The sequence below is a fragment of the Syzygium oleosum genome, unplaced genomic scaffold, assembly GCF_021117445.2.
Source record: "Syzygium oleosum isolate NSW1041296 unplaced genomic scaffold, Sole_v2.1 Sole_v2.02, whole genome shotgun sequence".
NCBI classification, from domain to species: Eukaryota; Viridiplantae; Streptophyta; class Magnoliopsida; order Myrtales; family Myrtaceae; genus Syzygium; species Syzygium oleosum.
The window spans coordinates 11559700-11587010 of NW_026607486.1; the positions used below are offsets into that span (position 1 = coordinate 11559700).

The window sequence follows — 27311 nt, forward strand, 5'->3', positions numbered from 1 at the left end:
TTTAGACACACGAAAAATATGAACCATTAACAAAGTAAAAAATCTTAATCATAAAGTGGAAGCTCAGACCAGTGATTCCAGATTATACAATCATCATCGGATGCCATGAAATACTACAAGATCGCGCGAAGACATAGAACAAGAGAAATACAAAAACTTGTTTCAGGTTCTAGGTTCCAGGTTCCATCTACCTAAATTCTGGAACCTACCCGTTCAAACAGGTTCTCCAATTTTTCGAATCTGGAACCTACTCTACATACCCTGGAACCTAGAACCGAAAGGTTTCCACCGGTCTAGTTCTCAAGTACCAAGTTATACCCTGAAACTATGCTTACTCTTATTAACCATCACTTGGTATCCATGACTTTATTTGACATTCTAATCCATGTGTTCTCCTCTTATTTCCAACACGTAGCCAAATTTCCAAATGGCTAACTTTTGCATGCTTCATTGATAAGTCTTGCTGGACACCTCTCGTCGATGTCGATATTCGCGTAACTGTTGATTACCGTACCACATGGATGTCAATGTCGATGTTTATGTTATATAGTTATCGATTGTTCAATGACTTGGGTTATTTTCAACAACCAATCTCACCTGATCGATTAGACTCCATCGCTCGTCAATCACAAAGAATTGGTTATTTTTTGCGTAAACATCTAAAATCATTTCCCCCACCACGCAGCGCAGTGCCTCTTTTCTATTGCTCTAGAGAAAATTTTCATGTTCAATTGGTACATGTAAGCCTGTTCTATCTTAACCATGAGATTATGTAAGCTTCACGCAAGACACGCACCATTTAATTGCTAAGATGGAATCTAGCACTACAAGATTTTGTCGCCTTCCATTTGTCACATTCACTCCGTCCCATTTGCCGAAGGCGATAGAGCAATATATTCCAATAGAACCCTAGATTATATGAAGTGATTTGAGATCATTTCAAACTGGACCATCTCAGGCCTGGTAGCTCGAATTGGCCCCATCGATTAGATGTAAAAAGTCATCACAAATGAGAATCTAGCATTAAAATTTAGGCCGAACTTTTCCACGCATCTTTTGGCTTATACACTCCCTTTTTTCGTGTTTTGACCATACTATCACTTGTGTGGCTCACCACTTTTATTACAACTCTACAGAAGTGATCTTTTTTTTATTCGATCAACTCTTTTTACTTTGTTTCTTTTTTCTTTTTTTTTTTGCTTACAGGTTCTACTTTCCTTCTTCTTCTTTCCACGCCATGGACATCATGGAACCTTGATCTTCCGAGTGAGAGGCTTCCAAGGCTTGCCTATGAAATCCTCCATGTGCACTCCACCATTATAAGCATCCTTCTAGTCTTCTTGCCAATATGCATTCCTAATTCCATACTTCCTTCACTTTCGAACTGCCACCGCATGTGGTTGAAGTCCCTAGTTTGGCTCCTCAAGAGCATCGACTTGTTGTTCAACTTCATTAAAGAAAAGTTGTGGTCCATCTTCGCCCCCACCGCTCCCATAGGCACTCCCATCGTCCGGTCGCTGCATTTTGGAGCTGAACCGAGTCGATTTGTACCCCCTCGAAACGTCTCATTTGGAGTCCAAGGATGTGCTCAGCACTGTCGACTCTGCCATCTGCTGGTTGTCTAGCCTGGCGGGGCATGAGGACTGTGTTTTTGATGTAATCGTTTTGGCTTGAGAACTCGCCAAACATGTCCAGCTCGTCATCTCGGGACAAGCTGAAGATGCGGCGGCTGGACGCCCGTCTCAAGGACTTGATAGGTTGAGGCAGTCAATCCGCAGTCGGCAACGATATGGAAGATGATCTTTTTGTGGGGCTTGTTGAGTTGCCAATGCATGTTTACCATGTCTTTGTGAATTCGATCTTTATTAGTGTGAATGCAAGCCAACATTGTCTCAATGCCTATCGACATGAGTAGGGAGGTGTAGAAAGTAGAGAATCGCCCACAAGAGAGAAAATGGAGAGACCATTTTGCATGAGCCGAGAACTAAGACATAAAAGGCGTGGAAAGAAATAAGAAGAAGGAAAGTGGAACTCACAAGAAAAAAAGAAGAAGAAGCAAAACACAAAAAAGAGGAGTGAAAAAAGCACGACCCTAAAAATTTAGCAAAAATTGAGAATGCATTGATTGCATTAGTTTCCAAATAGCCATAAAGCTACTCGTTCTGACTTCTCATAGCAAAACTTTTACCAGCATATGTTAATTGTTATACAGATCGATAGTTGTCACGACCTAATCTTCGAGGGCCACCTCGGGAGAAATAGGTTTAGAGGTACTTTATTGGACTCTCCCTAAGTCCATACCTCGCGTGACATTGGTTGTTTAAATCTATTTGTTCAATAGGAGTCGCCACTAGCTACGATTAAAGGTCGGCTAGAAACCCTAATCGAGATACGGGAGTGTTATCTCGAAAACATACGCAACTAGAGATTCTTAGGGATCGGGGACTTGATTACACTAGTTTTTCAACTATTGCCCTTTCGGTACCTAAACTCGACTATTTGCTAACCAAAATATCACGGCAGTCTTTACTAATCAAGAATTTTGAATTTTCATCTTAACCATTCTAAAAGGGGAAAACACCAATTAATGAATTTAAAGTACACAATCAAATGAAATCAAAATGAAAGTGCACAAACAAATGACTCCAAGATCGCCTCTAAAAAAAAACAATAAAAAATCCCTAAGGTAAAGCCCTAAAGGCTTATGCAACTTTGGGTACAAATTTTATTCAAACCTAAAGTGTTTATTAAAAGCCCTAAACTAAGTGAATTCCAATTTTTTTTAGCTTTTCTCACACATTTTTTATTTTTTTTGAATTTTCTGATTTTTTTATTATTTTTTTTATTATTTTTTATTGGGAAATGGATTTCAGACCGGGTCTAAGAACCCGGTTTGATTCATTAGTCCGACCTGAACCCTGATGGTCCGGGCTTGGTCAATTCGGGCAAGTTCTTGGGCCCAATAGGAATAAGGCTCAAACTATCAAATTTCAGTTTTTATCAACCTAGGCCCAATTCAGCCCATTCAATTGACTTGACAGACGGCCCTTTACACTTTTGCTCCGCCTAAATCACAACGTGACTCGGTCTCCATTATAATCAACTCTTTTTACTTCTTTTTTATTTCCTTTTTTTTATTTTTCTATTTTTTTATTTCCATTTGGCCTTCCCCTCTGCATAGTCTTCTCCCTTGATGTCTTCTTCACCGAAAGCTCACTTCCCTCACGCCTTCACTGAGAACAATTATTTCGGTTAACTCCATAACACCGTCGGCCTCAAACTTCAATCGTCAACATCAATAATCACGGCCAACCAATAACCACCGGCCACTAGTTGGCCGACGGTTTCTACATCGTCGGACTAACTCCGGCGAAAAATTCTCAAACTCAAAAATCACGTAAACTGAGACTCAATCGCACGTAGGAGATATATATGCAAATCAAATCGTGAGAGATGGACTAACTGAAGCGGCCTCTAACCGCAGGCATCGCTCCGGCAAAAGTGGAATGAATCTCCGTCGAAGGTTCCATCAATGGCCGACTCGGAAAAATGATGAATATGCCACAAAATGAAGGAAAAACACAGATTCAGTATTGATTCATCAAACTAGGACCTAATCAAGCACAAAGGACGAGTTCCATGCGTTGATTCCACAAAAATCAATTCGGTTCTTCTTTCAAGCATTTTGTCGAACATATGATATGCAACTTCAGAAACGATTTTCCGACTTAATTTTCGAACGATTTTCAGCGTAAACACAATATATAAAGTTCTGAATCACCAATATATTCCACAAATCGGCTTCAGTTTCACATGATTTTGACCAGAAATCATTCATTCAATTCGGCGTTCTATGCCTCAGTGTAACAGAGAAACAAATCATTGTAAGCAGAAGGTTTACCTGGTTCGTGGACAACGCCTTCACGGTAGTCTACGAACGGGATCGCAACAGAACTTGGCGTCTTCCGGCACGGCGAAGAAACGACGAACAAGAATGCCTCGTACGTCCGAAGCGACGAACAACTTGGAGGTTACGGATTCCGAATCCAAGGAAGGGAAGAGATGGATCAAAAGGTAGGGTAGCAGCTGCAAGAGTTCTCCGACGATGGTGAACAAACGATGGAAGAAGGGGAAGAGATTTGCCGGAATTCTTCTATGCGAGTAGAAGAACCGAACGCTCTCTTCTCCAAGACCCTTCTTCCCCGACGATTTTTTTACCCCCCCTTTTCCTCCCTTCAGTCGAGTGAGTATATATCTTCCCGCGCCTCCACCGTGCATTCCGTTTTTCTGATAACGACTTCTACAGCTCAGCAAGCATCTAGAACCTTACCTGGATATGCTTCCGTCACATGTTTGTTTCGTCACCGCCATTCTCAATCACAGATGCACCCTCTGTTCGTCACCATCTTCTGCTCACAAGTGTGAGCAAGCAAAAGGGATCACAGGCGTGAGATTGGGGGTAAAAAGAAATGGGCTCAAAGGAAATAAACTGGGCTTAAAGACAAAAATAAAGAAAAGAGAAGAGGGGGTCGAATTCGGCCCAAACGAGGAAAGAAAGATAAGCCAAACGCGCAGTGGGCCGAATGCTCATATTAGGCCCAATCGGTCTTGGTAGGTCAAGAGTTTTTTTTTTTTTTTTCGAGGTGTCAACAATAGTTGCTCTAAATTTACTTATGAGTCTAGATGATTAATCAAACTGTATGTGATGATCGCACTTGTCATATATCCGATCATAATTCGTTGACGATTTTATAACACGTGTCAGAAGTAGAAATATAGTACACTATATTTGTATTTAAAAAGCACGATTCATTCTTCCAACGATGAAGTTAAATATATTTGTTAGAAATATACAAGAAAATATAAAAATGATAACTTACAACCTATAGCTAGCTAAAACAAATGTATGAAGCTCATGAATAATTGACTTTTTCACGGACATGACATAGAAGTACTCTATCAAATCGTTCATCAGCTAATTTCTTCCCCAGAAGCGCCAACTTTATATAGAATTTATTAATCTAGGAGTAAGGCCTCTTTTAGATTATTAATTAGAATAAAATACCCACAGTACTTCACATTTGTGAAATTAGCTGCTTTAAATGGTAACTCACTTGTATATGGTAATGAAAAATTCAACCTATTATACCTTAACAGTGACAACTCTCACATATAAATTAGCAGATCTTGTACACATCGACTACATATTATATGTACATATGATTTTTATCATTGGTCCAATCAGGGCAGCAAAAATATTAGTTTTGTCGTCTTAGAGTATATTAAGGCGACAAAGTATTTTCTTTTGTCGCCTTAGAGTAAACTTGAGGGGACAAAAAATCATGTTTGCCGTTGTAAATTCAAAATTGTCTTATCTTTGATTCGATTAATGGTGCCAATGTTCCAATTTTTGCGCTTAAGTTTGATATAAGGGGACGAAAATCAATTTTTGTAGCCTTAGGGTATGACCATAGGAGACAAATTGAAAAATCGATAATGTTTGGTTCACCCTAAGGCGTTAAAATTTCATGTGTTTATTGCTTTTGGGTAACTTATTTTGTTGCCTTAGGGGTGCCCAAGTTCAAAATTTTTTTCCGTCCTAGGCTTTTTTTTTTTTGTAGACAAGCACCATGAGCATGCAACTTGCTCCTACTCCTGTACCATATTTAAGGATTTAACCCATCCACGTTAGCCAAATCCTCAAAAAATAATACTCGTAACGAGGATCACGGTTCGTCGTGCTAGTATCACTTTACAAGTACTTCATTATCCAATGTGGAACTTGGTGCTAGGGGTGAGCAAAAAAGAGTAGGAGCGCGAAAGAGATGCTCAAAATATATTAATAACATAAAATATAAAATATAAAGTACATTATTTATTCTCAAACACTTTCATAAAAGTCATAAATAAGTCAAAAACATAAAAAAAAAATTAAAATCAAACTAGTAAGAAGTGATGTGTCGACCTGGATTGAATTCGAAAAAAACAGGCGGCCTTAAACATATTAAGAAAGCGATTTTTCGAGGCTGAAAATTGGCCTTAAACACCATCAGCCCGTCGAGCTTTGAACGAGCTTTCTGGATTGCACTTACGGGTCTCATAATTCCGCCCAAGTCAAAAGTTGTACTAGTAAAACTTGAGGTGCTCCGAAATCCATTTATTTGAAGCGCAATTTGTAGATCTAACATTGACTATATGTTATGTAAGTTATATAATTAGATACTTAGAGTTGAAATATATTAACTAATCCATTATCTCTAACTTCACACAGAAATTATTTCGTGCCTAGGCCCGAGCCGGTCCGGGCCAAAAGAATGCCTTGAGGCCCGGCCCGTGCTCACCCCCGGTCGGGTCGGCGGTCACATGGCGGGCCGACGCCAAGCTCGCCCGGTCGGGCTATCCCACGAATCTTGGAGGACCGTGGCGTGCGATGGCCTCTCGATTTGGAGCATCAACTTCGCTAGTCAAGGACTCTTTTTCTTGTTTCTTCGTTATTCATGTTCATGGGTCAGAGACTCGGAGTTACTTCAGCTAATGAATTCGCCAAAACGTTTTAGCGGACGGAAAACGGCAGGAAGCACAGAAGCAGACAGGAATAACGACTGCTGAATCCGCACGACAGGAAGAAAAGTCTGCGTTCGAGCAAGCAGACCAATCACTGCTCGTCAAGGCACCTCGGGTTAGAGAGAGAAAGCTGACGTGTCTCTGTCTTTATGGTGCGTTTGAGAGAGAGAGAGAGAGAGAGAGAGAGAGAGAGAGTACTATCCATTGAGCATATCCCATTCAAAAGGTAGGGGATGGTGGTGGATGCTGCTTGGAGGAGATTGGTTGGTGGCGAAGCATGGGGAGCTGCGGAGGAGAGCTGGAGCTGAAGCCTGCGGGCTCCGAACCGGAGGCCGATCGACCCGACGTCCAAGACTACCTGCCACCGGGTTCCGCCGCCCGTGATCCCTCGCCCAAGCTTCTCCTGTAGTACCCATCTCTCTCTCTCTCTCTCTCTCTCTCTCTATGGATATGTGCCTTTCTTTTTTTGAATGTTAGTTGAACTGCATAGTCCTTGGGTTTCACGAGTTGAGCCTGACAGAGTCAATTTTATATGAAGTGTTATATTATATACCAATACCTGCGAGCTCCATTTATAGTATGTCCATCTTGTGTTCTCTTGGAGGTTTTTTTTTTTTTTTTTTTGGAGATTTAACAATAAGCTTTTAGCATGAAACCCGTTTCTTTAACCGTTTAAGCTCCGCAAGAATCGGACATTAATTGTCAAAACGGGAAGTGGCGCGTTCGACTTGCCGGTCGGGAGTTCCTCATTTGCCTTGCCTGTGATACTCATAAATTAAGAGGATGCACATGAAAATCTTGGGAGTAGAGCTAGGGATGTAGAGAGCTGTTTATAAAATGGCTTTATGAAGAGATTGTGACGAATTGGGAAAGAATGCATTCGAACAAGTGGGTCATATGATATTAAGCCACAGCAAGTTTATGGCGCCACACCATTTAATGAATGGTCTTTGTATTCTTGGTCAGAATCTTGTACACGGCTGAGTGATCAATATAGATGCTCTACTGCTGTCTGTATCCATAATCTAATGATGTAATGCTCTACTACTATCTGTCTAGATTCACCATAACTCAAATGGTTACCTGATGTGCTCTTTTTTTTTCTCAGGCATGATTTGCTCGACATTTCTTCTGCCTTGAATGAAGCTGCGGGCGCAATTGTTGACGTAATTAGTTTCTGAATGTTCTCAGCTTCAATAAAGTTTGACATTCGCAAGTACTAAACAAAGAGGCTAGATGTTTAGTCTTCTTGATTGCCCTTTCGTGTGAAAGCAAACCAGATGATGATACATAGCCCTGAATCTTGCAGGACTCGTTTACAAGATGTTTCAAGTCGAATACGCCGGAACCTTGGAACTGGAACATCTACTTGTTTCCTCTGTGGTGCTTCGGAGTGTTAGTTCGGTATCTTATATTATTCCCAGCACGGTTAGTGAAGCTGAAAGAAGTTTGGTCTTAACTGCCTTTTCTTTATGTGTCAAGGGGCGGCAATAACCTTCTGAACAATTTGAGAAGTTTCATGATCATTGAGTTTGCTTATGGCAAAATGGTTTCCATATTTGGAGAGTACAAAGTAAAGCTAGGAAGGATAGTCTCTAAAAGTTTTAGTCCATGCCTTGTTGCATTACTCGGCCTGCGAAAATCACTTCCTACTCACTTGTGGAGATTATCTTCTCCCAATGTCAAGGTCTCTTGGACATTCTGAAACATTCTTTCTTCCAACCCCTGTCATACATGATGTTATGCTGCTTTTACAGTTCGTTGTCGTGATGAGTTTCCCTCAACTCTGCAGGGTTGTAATACTCGCCACGGGCCATATAATTTTCTTTTCGTCCTTCTTCTCTGTGCACTTTTTGCTCCAAAGGCAACAAGCTTTGAGGAGAAAGATACAGGTGCGAGTTTTTTCTGATGATTTTTTCGCGTAAATTTTATCTAACTTTTGCTTTCATCTTTCAAAAATCTTTGCATGAATTGAAGACGATCTATGGCGAAGGAATTTCTTCAAATTCCCAGTAGCATGTCTATTATTTGCGTTCTTGCTTCCTTTAAGGTGATGCTACAGAGGTTCTTAAAGTTTCCTTGCAGAAGTTTGCTTTTTTTCCATCCTGAACGTCTTGTTCTTTCTGAAATCCATTGCCCAAGAAATTTCTATGCCAGATGGAGAATTGAAAAAAAAAAAGGACGGCTCAAGTTCCAATCTACCCAGCACAAGTGGTTAACTACAATAGGAGCCCATGGTCATTGTTTGTTTTCTGAAGGAGAATGTTCTTCGATTAGTCTTTAATAACATATATATGGCTGTTCTGACAAAGAATACGGTTAAACCCAAATATTACGTTAGCCATTGATCACGGGTTTCTTGTTACTCATTCCTGATGCTAGAACACGTTGCCTTTGTTATGTTCAGAGGTTTTTGGCAGAGTTACTTTGCTGTTTCTACGTGGCATCATGGACTGGAGTTATCAAGTATCATGGACCACTGCCAAGCCTGCGCCCTAATCAGGCAAATCTGACTTACTATCTCCATTTTCTTATCTCCTTGATACCATATTTATAGATCCGAGCTAACTTTATATGTGTATTAATGCACTTCATTTTCTTATTGACCAGGTTTTTGTTGCGAATCACACTTCAATGATTGATTTCATCATCTTAGAACAGGTGACTCCATTTGCTGTTATTATGCAGAAGCATCCGGGATGGGTTGGTGAGTCAATTGCATTTCCTAATACATCTTCAATTCGTGATTACTCTAGAAGTCGGTTTTCAATAGCAAATATAGCTGAATCATGTGTACTAGAATCCATTACTTAAGTGTCGTGAATTGAACTTGCAAGATGACCCATTGACATTTTGGTTATGATAAATTTGCGATTCAAATTATCTCTGTTCTTTATGCAGGTGTTTTGCAAAATTTTATCTTGGAGACAGTTGGGGGTATCTGTTTCAATCGAGGGGAGGCAAAGGATCGAGAAGTCGTGGGTGAAAAGTAGGTTCATTTGCGAAAGGCTGCTTTTTTTTATTCATTCCTTTTCGATTAGAATGATATGCATTCCCGAAGTCGTGGGTGAAAAGTAGGTTCATTTGCGAAAGGCTGCTTTTTTTTATTCATTCCTTTTCGATTAGAATGATATGCATTCCCGAAACACAAAGTCTCTTCTGTTTTTCAGGTTGAAGAATCATGTTCAGGGAAGTGATAACAACCCTCTCCTCATATTTCCTGAAGGAACATGTGTAAACAACCAGTACTCCGTCATGTTCAAGAAGGTACGTACTTATATTTTCATTGGGTATGTTCAGAAGCTAAAATACATATCTCTATGCATCAATTTTCCCTTTAGAGAGAACTATTTCTTGTGGGGGGCCACGGATGTAGTGCATATGCTCTCTCCTTAGTGATTGTCAAAATTTTCAGCATTACAAGTCAAATGTCTCATTCTTCTTCTGTTGAGTGATCTATGAACAAGACCCAACTTCAGCAAAACTTCTCGATAATCTGCAGGGTGCCTTTGAACTTGACTGTGCCGTGTGCCCAATCGCGATCAAGTACAACAAAATTTTTGTGGATGCTTTTTGGAACAGCAAGAAGTAAGCAAGTGAAATTGACACTACTCATGGTTAAGCAGATATGATGGATGCGTATATCATTCCTTTTCCTTCAATTTGAGAAATCCTAAATTATATCAATCTTGTTGTGGTTGATGAAACATCAATAATTTCATTGATGAAGCTTAAGGACTCTACAGTTAAATCCCTTTCTTTTGGTATCTTGACAATTATCGAGCTTTTGGTTCCATATGTGTTTGACAATGGAAATGCAGGCAATCCTTCACAAAGCATCTGGTTCGGCTAATGACGTCTTGGGCCGTTGTATGTGACGTGTGGTACTTGGAGCCCCAGACTCGGAGACCAGACGAGACACAAATTGAATTCGCAGAGAGGTAATAGTTGCATTTCAAAATTCCTTTCAATTTACGCTTACGACGAGTAGATTTCTTTTTCCCCGATGTCTCGGAACGGACTTTTAAAACTCTGTATCTTCATGCTCATCTGTTTCTTGCATGTTCATTCAATTTACAGGGTGAGGGACAAAATATGTGCAAGAGCAGGTCTTAAGAAGGTACCTTGGGATGGATATCTGAAGCACTCCCGGCCCGGCCCCAAGCTTAGAGAGCGAAAGTAAGTGAATCTCACGACTCATTTTTTTCCTTGCATCTAATTTCTACCTGGGGAAGAAGAGGGAGCTCTGGCAATCTATATGCTAGAATCAGTTCTTCTTCTGTTCATCCGGAAAAATTCCTAAAGATGCCCCTTTAGTGGAACTGATTCTCCAAGTTCCCTCCACAAAGGGTTAGTTTCAAATAACCCTGAAGTTGGCAACATTGATTCAAATGACTCGCCCAGCAGATAGGTCGCCAAAATGTTTGGCCGGACGGAGAACACATGCGAGTCACATGACCAGTTTCGCACTTGATACAGGGACATTTTCATCCCTAAATGCCTAAAATCGCCGAAGAAATTCGATTAATCACCTAAAGAGAAAAAAAACATATATACGAAAAACTCTTCCCGACTTTAATCCTACTCTCAAGAGTCAAATTTCACTCACTCCTCCCAGCATACACCATCATAGAGAGCCCTCCATTGCTACACCCACTTGACCTTGTGGTTGAGAAGCAAGAACTCCTATTACTCCCACCACTGTTACTGCTCTGCTTCGCCCACAGCAAGACTCCAGAGCATGATGGCAATGCCAAGAGAATGACACCGGCGCTTGCGCTTTCATTGTTTTGACTAAAGAAGACATTCTCTTCCTCATCAGTTTCTTCTCTGGCCCAACCATCTCTGACCAAAGAACTCCAAACTCACCCCACTTGAAAGACAGACACTCCATACCCAGAATTCCCATTCTCATCCCCAGAAATGTTGCCAACCCAATTCAACGCGTCCCAAAAGAAGTCTACCCTTGTGGCATCAACCGCAATCCGCTAGTTCGCTCTTAACTTCCACGCCAGTGTCTTCATGACCAAGCTCGTCTCTTCATCAACCATCACCCACAAATTTAGTTAGCACTCTGCACTTTGCTCGTCTCTGCACTTTGTACTTTGCTTAAACAAGTTGCGCTTTCATTCTCTATCTGGACGAACGAATTCAGATTATGAACTTTGGGGATTAGTGTTTTAATGGGCAACATGGGGCTTTTTGAGCAAATTACAGCGCACGTGAGTAGCACGGGCAGTTTCGGGGATTTTGGTACGAAGATGCCCCTTTATCAGGCGCAAATTTGGTCCCGTGACTCGCATGTGTTCGCCATCCGGCCAACATTTTGGCTGCCGATGAGCAGGGGTCATTTGAATCAACACCGCAAACTTCAGGGTATTTTGAAACAAACCTCATTTTCATTGAAATTTGAGATATCAAGCCCATTTTAGGAAGATCTTTGGAATTTTCCCTTATTTTGTTGCTGTTAGAGAAATTCTGATGTCCCCAGCAACATTGGCCTCTTGATGAATGCATATGATCAATGTGAAATCATTCCTCAACGGTTTTAGAATGATTTGATTGATCCACCTGCTCCTTTTACTTCATCTTCTTCTTGTTTCCTCTTCCAAGGAGTCAACTTTGATACAACACGAACCTCTTTCATGCTTTGGAGTCTTCTCTGATTTTGTCTTGTTTTCTTTCAACATGGCAGGCAACAAAGTTATGCTGAATCCATCTTGAAGCGTCTGGAGAAGTGAACGGAAATTTCTGTTTTAGTTTTTTGCACTCGTGTTGCAATAATTGACACTCAAGTGGAGGACTCATATGGCGCAGAAGGAAAAAGAAAATCAGAAAGAACTTCTAAACTTCCGCCATTGCTAAAGTGACACTATAGTTTTGTAGCTTGTAAAGAAGAAGGAAGTCATAATGTGACAAAATCATATCTTGATGGTTTGCTTGTTTGAACTCTTGAAAAGTCAAAAAACATTTTCATTTTCCCATCAAAATTTAACATGAGAAGGGGGGGAGTGTGGACTCTTACTCTGTGTGTAATAGGGTGCGAAATTTATGGAAGATATACTTTTCGTACGAGTTTGCAGCTTAATGCAAAGTCGAAGGATTTCACAATGTACCATTACCGTGACAGAGTAAGGTCTAAAATCTGTCATCTCTCATATCTATGCTCTTTCCATCATGGAGAAATGATAATGAAAACGTCCAGTAAATTGAATCCTAGTAGTGCATTTTGAGATCAGCCACGCGATCACCTTACTGACCAAAAAAAGAAAAAAGAACATGTGATCATCACTCTGGTGCCAATCGGCTCTCTTAATCTACTCACTCGTACTCATGGTGTTTAGAAATACGAGGTGAAAGTAACAGAAAGGTGATTGAGTTGAATTGCCCGGAGGAAACAAAGAATTGCATAGCAACCCCAGATTTGGCTAAGATGACCAATCTTTGTTATATACTCGTGACAAAATGACATGCCAATTTTCAATAGACAGGCATGGAGGTGAATGGAAAACACGTTTTCCTCCGAACTCCGTGACTTCCCATCTGATAGCCAAAGTTAATTACTATGCTCCAGGTTAATCCGATTAAATATAACGGCATGGCATCGGGATTATTGGTTCTCTAGAGGGAGCAAGGGCCTTCTTCTCTCTGCAGAGGTTGGTCTGGCAAGTTGTTTGGATATGGCATCGAGGACGGGCTGCAAATTCGGTCTCTACGAGTACACTTCAAGAAACTTTACTCTGACTTGCTGGTTGACCGCAACAGGAGTTTCATATTCTTTCTAATCAGCGCTTCTGATCAAGTATTCCCGGACGTGGCTCTACGTCCCTTTGAAGCTGTCAAGGTTCGGGTCCAAACACAGCCCCAGCTTAGCAAAGGGCTTAGTTGAGGGGATTCCGAAACTGTATAGGACAGAAGGTGTCTCAGGGTATGGTATCGAAACTTCGATCATCTATTGTGTTTGAAGTTTATATCTTACTGCAGCTTCTACCGTGTGGGATACTTCCGATCTGGGGCCGTGACCTTCTGTGTAAGCTCAATGGCATGAACCTATGGTCTTTTGACGTCGAAACAATCTTTCATAAGCGCCGATTGTTAGACTACGAGGACGACTAAACACTATCATAGCGAATACTTTGAATCTCATATAAATTTCTGATATCTATAGACTGAAATGTTGATTAAAGTCTGATCATCATTGGCCTTTCCGTATCATTTGCTTGGTAGCTCAAGTTCATATTGGATCTAGCGAGGCCTGTTTTATGCACTCTGTCGCCATCCATTTCCTTGGTTATCTCCATGCAGCTGCAGATAATTTCTGATTGATGCTTGAACGCAAATGTGTTGGTCATCATCATAAGGGAACAACGGTCAGGGTATCTTATTTTCTTATTTATTTTATTTACTTTGTGCCCATTTGATTAAAATGATACAAATACTAAGTATATCCAAATCCACTAAGATTCATGTATGATTAGACATGAGTTTCTTAACCTACTTCAATACTTTTCACAAAGTTCAAGTAACTCAAAAGTTCGAGTTGAGAATTATGTCATTGACCTATATGTCATTGTTTGTGAATTTTATATATTTTTTTTGGTATGAATAAAGGCTAAAGCCAAATACGAAAATTTAACGTTGTACATCTATTGTTCCAATTTTATCACCTAATAAAACATGAAGTAACTCTCTAGGACGCAATGCATAGAATATAGTGTTGAAGCGTTGATCTAATTTCATTTTGTTTTTTGTTTGGGAGAGGAGGGAAGGGGAGGGAAAATGAAAGGCTGTGTCGAAAATTGGGTAAAATCTAAGTTTTTGGTGAGAAGAAATGGAGGGATAAGGACACTAGGAGTGCCATAACTTTCGTACGACGCTCATTTGAGTGCCATAACTTTTTTTCGCTCATTTGAGTGTCACATTAGAGTAAAATAGATCATTTGAGTGTCATTTCTAGCAAATCATCCTATGTGAATTTTTTAATTAATTTTCCATCAGACGTAGATATTTTTAATGTTATTTTATTGATTTTATTTTAAATTTTTTTCTTTATCTTTTTTATTTTTATTTCTTATTTTTCCTTTTTATTTTTTCAAGATTGGCAAGGGTCGCCAATGACCCTCACTGGAGGCCTTGCCCTTGGCCAAACTGGGCGAGGGCTACCTTGCCATTGGCCGGTATGGCCGGAAAGGCCCTTGGTGAGGCCATCGTGGCCTCACCGGCCGCGAACGAGGCTGTGAAGGCTCTCGCCAGATCTGGCGAGTCTGCCTCGCCCGCGGCAGCGAAAGTCCCAGGCGAGGCCATCACGGCCTCTTCGGCCGCAAGCGAGGTGGTGAAGGCTCTCGCCAGATTTGGTGAGGCTGCCTCGCCGCGGCCGCAAAAGCCCTTGGCGAGGCCATCGCGGCCTCGCCGGTCACGGGAAAGGCGGCGAAGGCTCTCGCCAGATCTAGTGAGGCCGCCTCGCCCGCGGCGGCGAAGGCTCTCGCCAGATCGGACGAGGCCGCCTCGCCCGCGGCTGCCTAGATCTGGCGACGGCCTCCGCGGCCAAGGGCAAAGCGGCCCTCACCCAATCTGGGCGAGGCCTTCACAGCCACGAGGGTCATCGGTGACCCTCGCTGGCATTGAAAAAAAAAGAAAAAATTCAAAAATTCAAAAAAACATTTAAAAAATTGTCCATGTCAGCTCCGGCGAAGCCACGTAGGACAACCAGCCTCCACGTCGGATTTTGTGATGAGGCAAATCGCCGATGACACTCAAGTGATTAATTTTTCAAATTTGTGGCACTCAAATGAACGAAAAAGTGTCGCTAAAGGTGTCGCTATATGTGCGGGGTTTTTGTGTTCGGTTACCATCCCTGTAAGCATAGATTTGAAAAGTTTATACAATACTTGACTTACCAAAAAAAAAAAAATGAACGAAAAAAAAGTTATGACACTCAAGTAAACGCCGTACGAAAGTTATGGCACTCCTAGTGTCCTTATCCCATAAATGGAGGGAGATTTGAAGAAACTCAAAATTTTCTTCACCTATTTCCATTCAATCCATTCCCAAACAAAGCATAAAGGATCACAATGGGTGGAAATGCACAACATTTAGCTATAATCAATAAAAAGTAAAAAAAAAAAAAAGCTTACCGAGCTATCTTAGATGGATATCTTCCTACTGACAAAATCGATTAGAGTGATTCCATTAATTTTTAGTCAATCTCCTAAAAGAAGCTTCTAAGAAGATTGCCTTTTAGGGGCGAGGACGCCATAGCGCCATGGCGACGCCATCAAAGAAGCTTTTATGATCGTTTTGCCTTTCAAGGACGCATGCGGAAGGATGTCGATAACAGCGATGGCCACGCCATTAAAGGAGTAATCCTCATGGACGGCCATTTATGGCCAAGATCTTCTTAATGGACGACCTGGATGAGTAGGCCATATCCAATGGCGAAAGACTTATCCTAAGCCACACTATATATTAGGATCAAACTCCTTCAACCGAAATCAAAATTCACTCATGCATGCGCCTTCTTCTATTCATTTATGGCGGACCCTTCAATAGCTGCTTATATGTCCGCTGCAGCCCAACGCCGGACAAGACAATCCAACTATCTTGTCACCAGTGTTGGTACAACCAAGGTGGATGATGGGTACTGGACACTTTAGCCATCTATTTTTTTTTTCCCTTTTAATTGGTCCAATTTCATTTTGTTTTTTCGTTTTTTTGGGGGGGGGGGGGGGGGGGGTGGGAACGGAAGGCTATGTCGAAAATTGGGTAAAATCTAAATTTTTTGTGAGAAGAAATTGAGGGAGATTTGAAGAAACTTTTAATTTTCTTCACTTATTTACATTCAATCCATGTCCCAAATAAAGCATAAAGGATCACATAAGGTGGAAATGCACAACATTTAACTCTAAATAATGAAGCAAAAAAAAAAAAAAAAGAACACACATCTGATGGCCGCCTAGAGAGCCTATTGTGTTGTTGCATTTGCTATGCTTAACTAGAAGACGGTTAAGGTGCACAACCATGCTACGGTAGAAACCCTGGCGACGTTGCTAGTCGAGTATCCAAGGCTATAGAGGTTGAGGAAGGTCAAAATTCAAAGAGTGGACAAAGATGAAGAGGAAATGGAACTAAGGGTACGTTTGATAACTGGCTAAATAGTAACTTATTCTATTCTTTTGTTTCGGGGAACAAAAAAAGAATAGAAATCCGTTTGGTAAATTTTTTGTTCTCAGGCATAAATTTGTTCCCAGAATTAGTTTTGGAATAGAATCAAGAATAAAAAAAAAGTTGATTCTTCATTCTGGGAACCAAAAAAAGAATCAAAACTAACAATAGAAATTGCATGCTCGTGGAGTTCACACATGCCTAGAGCTCATTCTGCTACTCCTTCACTGGCACTTTCTTCTCACAACGACGGGTGCTCCTTTATCGACGTCTTCCTTCACGATGACAGCTACTCCTTCACCGACCAAGCTTCTTGTTCGAGGTGAGTTCTTGCTGATGACTCGCAACTATGGGAGGGACGTAGTCACCACTGTTGAGTGAGGGCAGTCGTCGCCGATTTAGGCAAGGGCTCGCTCAAGCGAGTGCTGCCCTTGCCGATCTGGGTGACGGCGAGGCTTGAACGAGCGCGGCTCTTGCCGATCTGAGCAAAGGCTTGCTTGAGCGAGCGCCGCCCTCGCAAATCTGGACAAGGGTTCGCAAGCGATTCGCGAGGGCGACGCTCGCTCAAGCGAGCCCTTGCCCTCGCTGATCTGGGCTCGCTCAAGCGAGCGCTGCCGCGCTCATCGATCTTTTTGTCCTAGCTAGCCGTAACTCACAACGTGTGTGTACAGGTTGACGTGCTGATCCATCACGCCGATTTGGGCCCTTCATCTCTTTTGGCTTGACCCTTCTCAGCTCTCTTCCTTGCAATCATTGCATTGCCTTGCCGCCTCCACTCCGCCATTCGTCTCAGGTACGTTCTCGGATCACCCTCCAAGAGTGGCGGCTGGTCATGTGCATTTCTGGTTATTGATCATATCGTTTCGATAGCTGAGAGCCTTGTGGAGACTTTCGAGCCTGTTTGGACAATGGAGTTGTTGTATTGGTTGATTGGTGCGATTGTCGGACCTTTCTTAGCTGGTCCACTAGTTGGATTTTGGTTTTAGAGATTCTGGTTTTAGTTGCTCCAGATCGAGTTTTGTTGTTTATACTTAGGCCGCCTTTCTGGTATCATGGACGATAGAGGGAAATATATATACATATCATTAGAAGAAATGAAAGCTGTTGCAGATTACATTAAGCGTGAGGGGAGGGTTAGCATCTCACATTTAGCAAGCAAGTCCAACCAGTTCATCGATCTGGAGCCTAAAGCACAGTTTGTGGAGGAAATCAATAGCATGGAAGAGATTACTGTCAACTAACACTCTTTCCAGTACAGGGGGCAAACAAGATTAACCTCTTCTTTTTGTGACAAAAGTGAATGGGATTAATTGATCAAAGTGTAATTTGTATTTTTCATGTCCAGTTGCGTCTTCTTTGTTATTCAGGGCTCAGAAATTTTCAGCTAGGTAGATTTTGGTTTGAATCCGAGGATTGAGAATCTTTCACGATCAGGAGTGGGATGTCTGGTTTCTTATATTTCTGTTCTCATCCATCTAAATGGATTCATTTCCACCTCTTGGAAGACTGAAGTAGATTCAAAGATCATTGCTCTCCCACAATAGTTTTCCTCTTATGCGTGCCCAAAGTTTCTTGATTCTTCTTATCCCGAGCTCTTTCTTATGGGTTGTATTTTAGACATTACAATTTTGGTTTTAGAGATTCTGATTTTGGTTTTGATGATGATGTATCCCTATGCCCTTTTTCTTTTCCCCTTCTTTGTGCCTTTAGCTTTGCCAGAACATATGCTTCTTTGTTTAGCTCGAATTGTAGCTTGAGATTGTATTTTCCAAATTTTCTCGTGCTGCTGCTTCTCTTGAGAATGGTTGCGTGTATTGCTTGTAACTTCTACATGACAATGTTATTGATTTAATGCATAACTCTTATGATTCTCAACCTATCAAGGTTACATGGCATCTCAGAAAGAGATATTCAATGGAAAGTGGACCGAGTCTTTAAACAACCTATTTGTAAGTTTGTTGGTTGAGGAGGTCAAAAAGGGAAATCACACCTCTTTTGCTTACAACAAAGCTGGGTGGAATGACATATGAGTTGAATTCATTAAACAAACAGCATACCAATATACCCTACTTCAGTTGAAGAACAAGGTGAACAAACAGAGAAAACAGTATGGTAGTTTTAAGAAGTTTCTTTCACAATCCGGATTTGGCTGGGATAATGTGAATAAAACAGTAGTTGTCGACGATCCAAGTATTTGGGAATCTCACATCAAGGTATCTTTGAACTTTTGATTATTTTGATGTCATTGTAGATGTAAGTTTTAAAAAGTTTGATTATGTTGCTGACATATGTCATTATTGTGAAAATTGCAGGATAATAGTGAGTGGACAAAAATTCAAGAGGATGGATTTTTCTAGTATCCTGAGCTGTGTATTTGTATTTGGTGGTACAAATGTTACTGGGGATCATGCCACAGGAAATGCCGAAGATTTGACAGTGTCAGAGGAAGGTGACAATGGTGGTGGCGATGCAGACAGTGATCCAGAGGACTTAAGTGATCACCACATTGATGAGACAGTCTTTACATCCGACAATACTACAGCTCCAGTTCATGACAAGCACAAATTGGATAGGACTCCAAATACCAAGAGGAGAAGAAAGAGTACCTCATTTTGCATTGCTGACACTTGCAAAGCTATACAGGAGCTGATCAAAGCTAAAGCAAGTCAATCTGTGAGTGGCTCTGCCACCTCACAGGTTACACCACCACCTGTGAACCCCTTCTCCGTATCCGCTGTCATTGATGGCTTACTTAGTAAGCCTGAGTTGGGACAAGATCTTTATAGCAAAGCAATAAAACGAGCATGTGTTAATGCCACATGAAGGGATGCTTTCATCAAAACCCCAGCTGAATGGAGAAATACACTTCTTCAATCTCTTTAGTAGATGTTGGGAAATGTACTGTGGATCGTGTGGGGTTTCATTTGATTGCATAACTTATGTTAGTACTTATATTTGGTATTTAGAAATATTGATCTTGAGACTCTTGTACTTTTGTGGTGCCATGGGTACGACAAACTACTTGGGTGCTATTTATATATTTGGTTTACTTTCATTCTACGACTTATGTTATTGGTTGTTATTGGATTTTTTTTTATATATCTATATTGATGTTCTGGTATTTGTGTGATGATATAGGTATTATGGAAGGGAGATCAAATAGTGTGTCTAATTGGCAGGTAGATCCATATGAACAATTCTTGGATGATGATGATCTTCACATATTGATAGCATGGTTGTGCATCGTTGCGGTGGACATGTCCATGCATACGAAAGAACCTATTAGGGACAAGAAACTATCAGGACCCGAATGGATAAGGGAGATTGTTTATGGATATTTAGATAGAATATATAAAGCCTTCAGGATGGAGAGACATGTTTTTTTGAACCTATATGAATTAATGAGGGCAAAAGATTGGTTAAAAGATAGTCGGTTGTTAGGACAAATGAACAAGTTGAGATCTTCTTATCTATGGTTTGTCACAATAACTCCAATAGAGATTTATGTGAGAGATTCCAACATTCAGGAGAACCAATTAGCAAGTATTTTAATATAGTGTTGAAAACAATTCTCAAACTCTTAAAAGAGGTTATCAAACCACCTTCCTTTGATGTTGTCCCACAAGAAATTCTCATGGATCTTAATCATGAACGATTCTTCAAGGTATGGTTTTTATTTTTAGAATTTACACTATCAAATATATGTAGTTGATAATCTTGTATAACATTAGATTTTCATAAATGCATAGGGCTACGTAGGTGCTATTGATGGCACCCATATCAATGCTTCTATCCCCGTGTCTCAGCAGGTCCCATTTAGAGGCAGGAAAGGGAATACCACCTAGAATGTGCTGTGTGTTTGTTCATATGATATGAAGTTTCCTTTCGTGTATTCTGGGTGGGAACGATCTGCCAACGATTGTTGGGTGCTTTCGGCAGCACTCGAGACTCCTCGACTGCAATTTCCTCGACCACCACTAAATATTTTTTTTGTCTATAAGAAGAAACTTTCTTTATGATTGTATTATGGTTGCATATCATAACAAATTTATATATACCATGTTATAGGCAAATACTACGTGGTAGATTCTGGTTATGCATCACTTCCGGGATTTTTAACTTTGTTTAAAGGTGAACATTATCATTTGAACTATTATAGGAGGCGTGGGAGACGGCCAAGAACAGCAAGAGAATTATTTAACTATAGACACTCTTCACTAAGGAATGTCATTGAGAAGTCATTTGGGGCATTAAAGAATTGCTTCACCATTTTGAGACACATGCCTCCATTTACAATTAAAAAGCAAGCACTTATTGTAATTGCATGTTGTGTTATCCATAATTACATTCGTGACCAGGACAGGATTGACAAAAACTTTTCTCTTTATGAAGATTCGGAGTATCCGTTTGGATCTAGAGAAGTGGAGGTTGCAGATGATACATCACGTGAGCAAGCAGCTGAGATAAACATGCTTAGGAAAAGTATTGCAAAAAAAAATGGCAAGGGATTACAATATGTCCGAGATTCCATGACATTGTGTTTCCGTCCTTTGGAATATTGTTTTTAAATACTAGATGATGATGGGAGAGGATCCTTATGTGTCTTGAGTTTTTGAGTGCCTCTCTTATTTGCTGACTTGTTTAAGTACGACCTTTAGGCTGTACACTTAAGCACGAAGTGATGAATTTTAGTGGCGTTTCTTGTATATATATATCACCATGTTTATACATATCACCATGAGATGGGAATAGTTCATTTGTTGCTCCAAATTTACTTATTCAGCTTCCTCTGTTCATGGCATCTCTAGTGTGTACTTGGAATTTTTTAAAGCGCTGCGCATGTTTATGTAAGAATCAATATTTACGCCCAACTTTCCAAAGAAGACATTTGGTAGACTGTGTGCAATGACTTCCCTACTGGGCAAACTACTGGAAAATGAACCTTATCTTGCATTGTCAAATAATTATCATTACTTTTCGTGAGAAATTCTTCGCTGACAATTCATGCAGGTGCAATGCAATACATCAATAAGAGAAAGAGTTATGGCCATTATAAAAGCACTTGAAAAAAAAACAGTATGTACTTCAAATTGAGATAGAATACTGATAGGAGTGATAAAGGGAAGAGTTTATACCACGTATATACCATATTTATACATATCACCATGTATATGCCAAATATATATATCACCATGTTCACCATGTTTCCTTCATTTACAAGAAAAAAATAAATTGGTGAGTGCTCTATGAGAATTAAATACCAAGTTTAAAAAAGCACTTGAAAAAAATTTGTAATAGAAATTTTATGTAGTTACCAAACGCATTTATGTTCTTTTTCTATTCCAAGAATAGAAATTTTGAGCAGTTACCAAGGCGCAAATAATAACCATTTTGTTCCAGAAATCAATTTCTAGCCATAAATAGATTTTTCTAATTCCATTCCATGGACGAGTTTCTTTGCCAAAATACGCATTTGATAATGACACAAAATTTATATTCCTGAAATGGAAATTTATTTGATAACGGCACAAAATTTCTTCCTCCCCAGAGATCAGCAGTGGCGGGAGGTGGCCGGTGTTGGGTGGCGGCGTACGACAATGGGCGGCGGTGGAGGACGGTGGTGGGAGGGCGGCGGCCGATGATAGGAGGTAGCCGGCGTCGCGCGATGGCGGAGGACTACAAACGGCGGCAGAGGACGGTGGCGGGAGTGGGTCGGTGTCGGGTGGCTACGGATGATGATGGGCGGCGGCAGAGGATGGTTGCAGGACGTGGCCGACGGAGGACGGTGGCGGGAGATAGCGGGCGGGCAGTGGGTGGCGGCCGACAATGGGATGTGGCTGGCGTCATGCAATGGCAAAAGACTACAGACAGTGGCGGAGGATGGTGGCGAGAGTTGGCTGACGGACAGCGGTCGACGGCAGGAGGCGGCCGGCGAAGGTTGACGACGGCCGGTGTCAGGCGGCGGTGGAGGACAGGAGGAGGTGATCAGGGAAGGACGACAGAAGGTGGTTGGCGGGCAGTGGTGAATGGTAGTGGATAGTAGCCGCCAATGGTAGGAGGTGGACGGCGTTGGGCGGTGGCAGAGGACGGCAGACGACAGGCAGCAGTGGATGGTCGCCGGCGAGTAGTGGTGGACGACATTGGGAGGCGGTGGGAGGCAGTCGGCAGCGGAGGACAGCGGCAAACAGTAATAGACGATAATGGTGGGAGGTGGTTGGCGGCGGTGGGAGGTGATCGGTGGTGAAAGCGGGCAGTGGGTGGGCAGCCTTAGCTAGTAGCGAGGGCGAGCGATGAGAAGAGTTTTTATTTCTTATTTCTGTTCTAGAAATAGAAAAATAGATTTTTTTTACTTCTGATTTCTGTTCCAAACCAATTTCTGGAGTAGAAATTTGTTCCAGAAATATAAAAATGAAATTGTGTTACCAAATGGATTTCTGTTCCAAACCTGTTCCTAGGAACAGAAAAATAGAAAAATAGAGAAATAGAATGGTTATCATTTGCGCCCAAACACCTTCAAATGCTCAGAAATTATTCTCGGGCATAGAATAAAAAAAATAATTTCTGAGCAGAAATTATTTCCGAAAACAGAATAGTTACCAAACGCACCCTAAACGAGATAAGAGGGCAACTCATTGTCGGCGGTTTCGAGCACATAGAGGGGTCTGGTATTGCTTCTTTTTCTTTTCTTAGGTCTGTTCTTCATTTTTTCTTCTTCTAATTTTCATTTTTACTATTTGTAGGGACATTTACCGCATTCTAGCAGCCGGGGAGGATGAGTGAGTGAAGAGCTGGAGTGAAGATCTTGAACGTAACTGGTCTTTGATGAAGATCCAAAGAATAACAAGGCTGGCATGTGTTAGATACGGAGCTCATGTGTGATGAACGATGCTCCAATAATATTAAAATTTTGGCCCCAACTTACAATATACATCACGAAAAATTACTGCACTTTTGCAAAAGAAAGCCTACAAGCTGCCTAAGCATGGGTCCCACATAAATCGGCCTCCAATGCAGTAAATTGTGACAAATCGCATTTGGGGATATTTGATAAACGTGAGAGCTATTTTCTTTAAATCCTTTGGTTGCTCAAAATACCATTCCAACCACACCCAACATTATGCCATTAGCTAGACACCAACATCATCAATAAGTTTTTACTTTCTTCGTATGTAACAAAGAACTCACAGTCCATATTTTGATATAAAGGTAATCCACAAAATTCAACGGCCCTTCTTTATTGACATGAACATATTGTCCGAGCGTGCAAGTTGGTTGAGAGGCACACCACATCCTCTTTCGATTACAGGGAGCATGTCGCATCCCAAAAATTTCCGTCGGCTTGTTTCACAAATACAAGTAAGTAAGTGCAATGGAAATTTGGACATTCGTCAATGGGATTGGAGAAATATCGATTTAGGGGACTTGGACACCACCACGACATTGTCGTGTTGTTTCTGCACGAATCATTTGACGATCGCTATTATAATTATTTATGTGCGAACCGTCCGACGACTGCTTATCTTTTCAATTCCTAACCCCATATTGCCGGATTCGCAACTTACCTTAACATTCTTTTATTTACGTGCAAACTCGAATTCCGGTTCTATTTCCCCCACCACTATTGCCGTAGCTGCCTGGCTGCTGCTTTTTCCTATTGTTTCCTTTTTCCTCTCCGGTTTCTTTTTTTTTTTTCTTCTTCTCCATTTTCCTTCTTTCCGTTGTTTTCTTCTCCTCCGTTCCCCGCCACTTGGCGGGGATGTTGCGCCAAATGGCGCCGGGAAGTTGCCGAGTGGCAACCTCCTACGCACGCCCTGCCATCTGCATGCAAAAGGGGGGAATGACCCCCAAAAATCTCTCTCTTTCTCTTTTTTCCGCTCGGCTTTTCCTGTTTCCTTCTCCTTTCTTCATTAGCTCCGCTCGGTGCCCCTCAGCTTGCTTGGCTTTGTCCGTCACTACACCGCTAGAAAAAATTGGACACCGGCGATTTCCCCAGCAACCGTGGGCTTGAGGAAGCACCCAGGAACCTCGGGAAGCCACTTTAATCCTTCTTTTGCTTCTTCTTCTTCTCTTCCTCGATCGATCCGCCTGGCGCCGATCCGTGCCACTTAGCCGCAGCAGCGGCTCCGTTCGACGACGCTCCAAGCTGACAACTCTCCCCCACTGTCTATGAGCTCAAGGACGACGCCTAGGGACCCTGCAGAGCTAGCAGTTTTCTTCTTCCTCGGAAGTGCGCCGCGCCAAGTCCGTCCGTTGGAGGCAAGTGCAATTCTCTCACCCTATGCTAACTGTGAACCATTTGCATGTTAATTTGGGTCCTAGATATAGGTGATAGGGCCAGCGGTTGTTTAGTTGAGTAGCTAGTTGAGTGTTATATGTTGTGGTTGGGCGACGCCACGAGAGAGGGTGGAGTTCGGGAACTCGGCATGCTTAGTTGGGGACCGTAGGTGAAACGGTTGGGGACTCGGATGGCAAAACTCTTCAAAATTGTGAATTAAGCCTAGCTGAATGTGTTGCAAATGAAACAGCCGGGGGAGAGGACGATTGGAAGGGACGGCGACCTCACCGCGAGAAGGAAAGAATGGAAATGAAGTGGGAAAGAGGGGGTTGATTGTGTGCGTTAGCCTAGTGAGTAGGTAATCCGGTGAGCGGTGTATATGTAGCCTTTGAATCGGAGAGTTAAATTGAATATGTAAAAAGTGTGGAGGATCGGTCATGAGACTCAATGGGTGATTTAGTGTGGTCGCGGCATATGGGGACCGCAAATTGATGCTCGATTTGAGTCGTGAATTTGATATTTCGAGGATGTTGGGGAGAACTGGGCAACAATTCACCAAGAACAAAACCCAATCCAGGATCAATATCTCCCCCACAATTAAACCGACCGAAATCGACTTAATCCTAGGAAAACAACTAACAATATTCCAGCAATTCAACCTTGAAATAATAAGGAGACAAATGCAACAATGACATCAAGATTTAACGTGAAAATCCAATGCGGGAAAAATCACGGACCGCCCCAAAAACTTTAACTAATCACCAAGAATAGTAGGATACACCAAGTTCTTCTCTAGTCACACACTAGAGGCACAACATCAACATTACAACATCATTTTCATCATCACAAAGGTGGACTTACATAAAACGGAGGAGAAAATCCTAACCGTGAATGGAGAGTTTGGAGGAGATTCTCAACGAACGAAATCAATCAACTCGTAGCCCTCGGTCTCACGAACAACATACTAAATTTTGAGCCAATTCCGATAACGTTTGGCCCTCTAATCAGGACCACAAGCCGCAGCCCCTTTTCTTCTCCCCTGTTCTCTCATGCTCTTGGTGAGGACCCTCTGTTTTTTCTCTCTCTTCTGTGGGCACATACTCCACGCACGAAACACTTCTTTTTGTTCTTTTCTTTTTTGACTTTTGTTTTTTTTTCTCTTTTAATTTGTTTTATGCTAGCTGGGCCCCACATAAGGTGGACCCAATCAACAAATCTCCCTCTCCACCTCATGTGGGAAGATCCATCATGCCCGCTTTGCTTCTACAAGAGTCAAGTTTCATCACGGGCAAGACTTTGGTCATCATATCGGATCCATTGTCGTCGGTGTAGACTTTCTCTAGTAGAAAGAGCTTCTCTTTTAATTTTTCTCGGACTCAATGATACTTCACATCAATATGCTTCGATCTTGAATACAATATTGGATTTTTGCTAAGATAGATAGCACTCATGCTATCACAATATAAAACGGTCTTCTTTTGCTTCAAGCCCAACTCTTGTAGGAATTTCTGCATCCACAAGAGTTCCTTACCTCCTTCGGTAAGAGCAATATACTCGGCTTCAGTCGTAGATAAAGTAACACACTTTTGTAATCTTGACTGCCACGAAATCACTCCCCTTGTAAAAATCATCATGTAACCCTATGTGGACTTTCGAGAGTCAACATCACCGGCATAGTCCACATCTGAATAGCCACTCAACTCAGGCTTTCCATAACACAAACATAATCTGGAAGTGCCTCTAAGATACCTCAAAATCCATTTAACAGTAGCCCAATGCTCTTTAGCTGGATTTGAGAGAAATCTACTCACAACACCAACTGCATGAGCAATGTCTGGTCTTGAACTACCCATGGCCAATGCATAAGGAATTTTCGTCATCTCTTACTTCTCTGTCACTTGTAGGACACTCGTCACTACTCAACTTAAAATGACTAGCAAGTGGAGTACTTACCGATTTACAAGTGCTCATGTTGAATCTTTTCAACACCTTATCAATGTACTTCTCTTAAGATAGCCAAAATTTCTTGGTCAACCTATCACGAGTAATTTTCATGCCAAGGATTTGCTTAGCCGGACCTAGATCCTTCATTGCAAAAGTTTTACTCAACTCATTTTTTAAGCTCTTGATTTTCTTAACATCGTGCCCGACAATCAACATATCATCCACATAGAGTAGGAGGATAAGAAAATTATTATCCGATAATCTTTTCATAAAGACACAAGAATCAGAGTTGGTCTTACAATACCCGTGATCTTCTATGAATGATTCGAACTTCATATACCATTGCCTTGGCGCTTGCTTGAGGCCG

The 27311-nt window shown here is 41.5% G+C and overlaps 3 pseudogenes; all 3 read left to right on the forward strand.

The window, feature by feature from the left end:
• Positions 1 to 6565: 6565 nt before the first annotated feature.
• Positions 6566 to 12513, forward strand: LOC115681569 (glycerol-3-phosphate acyltransferase 9-like; annotated as a pseudogene).
• Positions 12514 to 18541: 6028 nt separating this feature from the next.
• On the forward strand, positions 18542 to 19608 carry LOC115681511 (L10-interacting MYB domain-containing protein-like; annotated as a pseudogene).
• Positions 19609 to 19729: 121 nt separating this feature from the next.
• LOC130137214 (uncharacterized) lies at positions 19730 to 21341 on the forward strand (annotated as a pseudogene).
• The last annotated feature ends 5970 nt before the right edge of the window (positions 21342 to 27311 follow it).